This window comes from Capsicum annuum, chromosome 1 (genome assembly GCF_002878395.1).
Source record: "Capsicum annuum cultivar UCD-10X-F1 chromosome 1, UCD10Xv1.1, whole genome shotgun sequence".
Lineage (NCBI taxonomy): Eukaryota > Viridiplantae > Streptophyta > Magnoliopsida > Solanales > Solanaceae > Capsicum > Capsicum annuum.
The window spans coordinates 178,793,299-178,800,126 of NC_061111.1; positions in this window are offsets into that span (position 1 = coordinate 178,793,299).

Here is a 6,828-nt window from a genome sequence, read left to right on the forward strand (position 1 = left end):
TAGAATGGGAAGAGAATGCTACAGCCTTCTTAGACAGATTCTTCCCATTGGATTTGAATAAGGACAAGGTGTTATAATTTATTAACTTAAGGCAGGGCAGCGTGAGCGTGAAGGAGTATTCCCTCAAGTTTACTCAGTTAGCCAGATATGCTCCTCATGTAGTAGCTGACAACAGATTCAAGATGAGCAAGTTTTGTCTGGTGTATCTTATAGTGTGGTCAAGGAGTGTAGGACCAAAATACAGATTAGGGATATGTACTTGTCTAGGTTGATTATCCATGCTTGATGTTGGGTGTATTTATGCATTCTAACATTACTATTCTAGCCCTTTTTAGCCTTGTTTTGAGGATGATTCTTAAGTTATATGTGTTTATAATGACATAAATGAGCATTCATGTGTCCAAATATGTGTTTACAATGTTTAATGGTGTTTTCACATGAGTTTTTATTCAATTTGAGCATTTAGAGTTCAACTGAGAAAACTAGTATGACTAACTTGAGCTAGGTGTTTGTCTAGTCTATTGTGTTGGGTTCTAATATGTCTTAATGAGTTACTAAGGTTGTTATTGTGTATTTATATATAAAACAACTTAGTTATAATCTTCAAAGGTCAATTGGATCAAAACAAGAGTCAAAATAATGAGCCTAAGCTCAAAGTGCATTTAACTTATGTTTAGCTTGTGTTTTGAGTTCACCGTCTTTGATGTTGTGTTGTTTTGAGCTCTAATTTATGGTGTTTAATGATTAAGTATGCTTGTTTAACGTATAATGATGATCTATGAATGATATACAAGCTTCAAATCAAGTGGAAACAACTCACAAAGACTCAGAATGGATCAACGAAAGCACAGTGCAAAAATTGACTCCATTTGGAGTCCCGAAATGTCCAGGGCGCATATGGGCTGTAGAAAGGTCCAATGGAATTGTAAAAAATGCCATTGGATTCTGAAGAGTCAAGCATTTGAGACCCATAGGCGTGCGTAACATTTAGTGGACCACTAGTTTTATGACTGACCACCAGTTTTAGAAGACCTGGTGGTGGTCAAAATGGTGGACCACTAGTCTTGCGAATGACCACCAGTTCTACCACCAGGTCCAAACAGAATCTAGAACTTCGAAACACTTAGCGAAGGTCAAAATAGTGGACCACCAGTTTTGCGGTGGACCACCAATTTGACCACCAGATTTAGGATTTCAGAAAACCCACTGGTGGTTAAAATGGTGAACCACCAGTTTTATGATGGACCACCAAACTGACCACCAGATCTAAATAGAATCCAGGATTTCAGAATACCCAGGGAAGGTCAAAATGGTGGACCACCAGTTTTGCGATAGACCACTAATTTGACCACCAAGTTAGACACTTTTTTTTTGAATTCTAATTCTAAATCTTTTTACCTCGAACTTATAAATACCATTTTTAGGTTTTATTAAGTATCAATTGGGGGAGTTGAGATCCAGATCTCATATCTTCAAATCTATCTTTCTTTTTATTTTCTTTTAGCCTTTATTAATTTTTCCATCTCGAGAAACTCTTTATAACCTAGTAATTTGGGGAATTAAGTAAATCTTATGGATCTAATCATTCCATATCTATTGAAAATTCAAGAACAAATTCTTGTAACCTTTGTAAGTAAATCTTGAATTTATTTATGTATATTACAAAGATGCTTTCTATTTCTTCTATGAAAATTTGTGGCTAAGCTCCCATAACTAGGGTTATGGGAGCCTTGATGTAAAAAACTGATTTTGGTTGTGAATCTAATTGAGTTCCATGAGTAATTGATGTTGTATAAACCTTTCTTCACTTTAATGACCTTTCTTGGTTAGAAACTTGAAAAGTGAGCCCAAGAACATCTCTTGTCTGAGAGGAAAGTGCTTGTTGGGAAAAGAAAGGATTTACATGGACTCTAAGGACTTTAATCTTTAGATTAATGGCAAATGCCTTAACCGGATTGGCCTACATAAGAGAACAGTTGAATAACCAATGCATTCTTTAAGTTCGAGAGAATTTAAGGATAGGCTGCCCACTAAGGTTGAGAAACAAATGGGCAAATAATAGGATTCAGCTACGTTTGCAATTGAAGTTGTCAATTGGAACTCTAAATTAATTCACAACCCTAGTTGTTCAAGCATCTTGGTAACCATAACTCTGGTTTGTTTAATATTATTGAATTACTACTTACAAAAAGAATCATTAGATGGAATAACTCTGTTACAATTAGTTAGAACAAAATTAACAAATTAAAAAACCCTCATTTTATCTTTTGATATCATTTATTTGAATTTAACGTGTAGCTATAGTTTCAAATTAGTTTAATCGTCACTCACATTGTTCCTCGTGGATTCGACCCAGACTCCGAAGTCGAGTAAATATATTGACGACGATCGCCTTACACTAAATTGACATGGAAGTTGAGCGTTATAAAAAATGGCGCCGGGGAACAATTTGGCGTATTGAGTTGGTTTAGAATTTTAGCTTACTTGCTTGAATTCAAACTTGTAAATATTTGTTTGTAATTTAACTTTTATTACTTGTGTTAGGTAGATTTTTATTTTAGTTTACTTATTACCATGACATCTTGGAATGAATGTGAGTTTGATGGTTGGAAATCTTATCTTGATGATCCATGTACATATTGTGATGGACCTCACTTTTGGCAAGATTGTAGTTATGCTCCCCGGAGAGAGATGTGTGCACCATCTCCATCCTATCATGAGTATGATTGTTCTTTATGTTGTAGTCAAGATGGACATTAGAGTGATTGCCCTAATGCCCCCTCCCCCCATTGTTCTAACCCAAATTTTAGTTCTTTTTATAATTTTGATAAGTCTTATGGTCAAGAAAATGAAGAATGAAGCACCAAAAAGAGTGGCATTAAAGCTATGTTTCAACGAATATTGGATCTGTAGGAAGAAACACATGATATCCTGTGTGATATATGTCAAAATATAGGGGAATTTAATGATAAAATAAAAAGGATAGAGGAGATGGATGTAGAGGTCAATCATTCAAAATATTTTTCTACATTATGTTTAGATGATATCCTCTCTGTGGAATAATTTAAAATAATGAAAGAGTGTGAAGATGAGAAGCAAGAATCCTATATTGATGTTGAGCAACCCTCAGTAATTTACCAACCAAATAAACCAACCATGAGGGATGATGCCAAGATTGAGGAAATGGTACTAGAGGCAAAAGAAGAAACCAAGCCAATCTCTTATGAAGACTCTAGCCCAATTCGGGGTAAAGATTTCGAGAAGGATGCAACTCCAAAAGTAGGGAGAAGACCTCATTCGAATTATTTTTCAACATTGTGCTTGGTGGATATGATGAAAATCCACCTACCTAAGCAAATAATGTGTTTTGAAGGCGAGGAACAAAATCCTTATATTTTGGAGTTTGTCATTCAAAAAGAGCAAAATGAAGCCCCCCACTTGAAGGTCAATAAAGGAAAAATTCAATGTACAACAAGTGGATTATTGATGTTCTTATCAACACCCAATGAGCCTATTCAAAAAATGGATATGAAGTTGGGTAAGAGATTCAAGTCATCAAGGTAGCGAGATAAAGAAAGTGTCGTTATATCCTTACCCTTGCCCAATATGCCTCGAAAATATATTGATCAAAACTTAGGTAGACGTTTCAAATCCTCCAAGTGGAGAAATAAATAATTGTCAAAAGATATCGTGCCGCGACGTTAAATCAGGCGCTTCTTGGGAGGCAACCCAAGCTAAGGTATGTTTTCTTTTTAATTTTCAGTTTTTAGTTTTTATTTCAAGTAGCTTTGTTTTTTGTTGAGTCACAGGTCAATGGGAAGTCTGAGTACCATGAGTTTGCGCTAAAGAGCATGGGATAAAATAAGTGTGGGGTCCCAAGGATCTCCTCTATGTGAAGATGCATCTGGCTAGGCCTAGAGGACTTAGGGAGTATTTCTATCGCTTCATTTAAAAATTCACTTTAGGGACAAAGTAGATTTTTAAGTGTCGGGTGGGGGAATTCCCAAATTTTGGCTCAATTTAAAATTTTTTAGGTTAGTAATAAGTGAGATATTCTTGTTGATGCTATCTGTGATTATATGATGCAAGTGGATTTATTTGTAGAAGCATGTTGAATTGTGTGAATTGCTATTTTTAAGACTCTTAGGCTTATTTTTACTAATCTTGTTCTTGTTGGCTTAATTTGAATTTGTGCTATTGTTTTGTTGAGAGTCTATGATGACCCTTTTATGAATTGAGCATGCGCCATATGCGTGGGAGATTTTTGTATATTCCTTGTTGCATGTGATGTCTAGAACTTGCCCGTTGTGCATGTGAAGCGAAATAAAGAATGTGGGTTTAGGAGATGATATAGGCATTTCTTTGATAGCCTTTTTACCTTATTTTCACCTACCCTTGTGTATTATCTTAGTTAACCCCATTGAGCCTTTAGCCTTTTCTTTGGCAGCCTCATGTACAGCCTAATCCCCTTCCTTGATTGACCTTAATTTGATCCAAAACTCCTAAGAGTTTTAGTATAAATTAATTGAGTTAAGGAGTTGGAGATTAAAAAAGGAAAAGGTGAAATTGAAGCCCTTAAGTAATAGCTATGGGTGTTTAAAAAATCATTATGTGTTGTGGTTGGGAATTAGAGAAATTTGTGTTTGAAAGGTTCCTATTTTTAGCTCAGTTGTGTACAATGAACCTGTTTGGCCCTGGTCTTCTTTGGATATTATGCACCTCAATTAAGGTAAATCGCTTAAGCTGAGGTTGGCTATCATAGGGGTGCGTAACGTAAAATGGGTGTGAAAAATGGCAAAATTAAATTATATGTACATAGTATGCTCCCACCATAATTTATGGGAATGAACTTAATGAGATGGGACAAAACAGAAGATATGATAGGTGAAAGTAGTGTACATGGGTTATTAGAGATTGGTCTCAATTGTCAAAAGTGTTGTATTAAAGCGCTTAGGGAAGATAGTCACTATTCTTGGCCAAAATAGTTCCTACCTATTCCTTAGCCTACATTACAGCCTGGAAAAGACCTAATTAATCATAAGCTTTACATTCGACTATTAGAAGAGCATTACACTAAGGGCAAGCTTATGGTTCATTATGTGTAACTTGTGAATTCTTTGTGAGAATGAGCACAATTTGATTCTTGTAACCATTGCTATAAATTGCATTATTGTGAGTGTTTATGGGTAACTCTCTTGTTGTGAGGGTCACATGTTTGATGAATATGGGTGATTTGTAAGATGTCTTTGACTGAATAATAAGCATGAGTTTGCCAACAAAGTGAGTAAATTCTTGAGGCAAGGGTGTTTTGGAGTAGTAATCATGAGTTTTTAATGGTGTAAATAACATGCTTAGTGTAGACACTTGCATTCTTTGTAGTTATTGTAGTACTATCTTGGATGTCTTGCATATAGTAGAAGAGTATGTTTCCCAGCTCATGATACTTAGAGTGAAGTGTTTTTCGAGGACGAATAAGGCTTTAAGTGTGGGGTGTATTTATGCATTCCAACATTACTATTCTAGCCCTTTTTAGCCTTGTTTTGAGGATGATTCTTAAGATATATGTGTTTATAATGTCATAAATAAGCATTCATGTGTCCAAATATGTGTTTACAATGTTTAATGGTGTTTTCACGTGAGTTTTGATTCAATTTGAGCATTTAGAGTTCAACCGAGAAAACTAGTGTGACTAGCTTGAGCTAGGTGTTTGTCTAGTCTATTGTGTTGGGTTCTAATGTGTCTTAATGAGTTACTAAGGTTGTTATTATGTATTTATATATAAAGAAAACTTAGTTATAATCTTCAAAGGTCAATTGGATCAAAACAAGAGTCAAAACAATAAGCTTAAGCTCAAAGTGCATTTAGCCTATGTTTAGCTCGTATTTTGAGTTCACCGTCTTGGATGTTGTGTTGTTTTGAGCTATAATTTGTGGTGTTTAATTCTTTATTATGCTTGATTAATGGATCATGATGATATATTAAGGATATACAAGCTTCAAATCAAGTGGAAACAGCTCATAAAGACTCTGAATGGATCAACAAAAGCACAATGCAAAAATTGACTCCATTTGGAGTCCCGAAATGTCCAGGGCGCGTGTGGGCTGTATAAAGGTCCAATGGAATTTTACAAAACGCCATTGGATTCAGAAGAGGCAAAATTTTGAAACCTATAGGCGCGTGTAACATTTGGTGGACCACCAGTTTTGTGATGACCATCAGTTCGACCACCAGTTTTAGAAGACCCGGTGGTGGTCAAAATGGTGGACCACCAGTCTTATGAATGACCACCAGTTCAACCACCAAGTCCAAACAGAATCCAAAACTTCAAAATACTCAACGAAGGTCAAAATAGTGGACCACCAATTTTGTGGTGAACCACCAATTTGACCACCAGATTCAGGATTTTAGAAGACCCACTGGTGGTTAAAATGGTGAACCACTTGTTTTGTGGTGGACCACCAAACTGACCACCAGACCCAAATAGAATCCAGGATTTTAGATTACCCAAGGAAGGTTAAAATGGTGGACCACCAGTTTTGCAGTGGACCACCAATTTCACCACTAAGTTGGACACGTTTTTTTTTTTTTTGAATTCTAATATTAAATCTTTTTACCTAGAACTTATAAATATCATTTTTAGGTTTTATTAAGTATCATTTGGGGGAGTTGAGATCTTGATCTCATATCTTCAAATCTATTTTTCTTTTTATTTTCTTTTTATTTTTTTTATGCTTTATCAATTTTTCCATCTCTAGAAACTCTTTGTAACCTAGTAATTTAGGGAATTAAGCAAATCTTGTGGATCTAATAATTCCATCTCTATTGAAG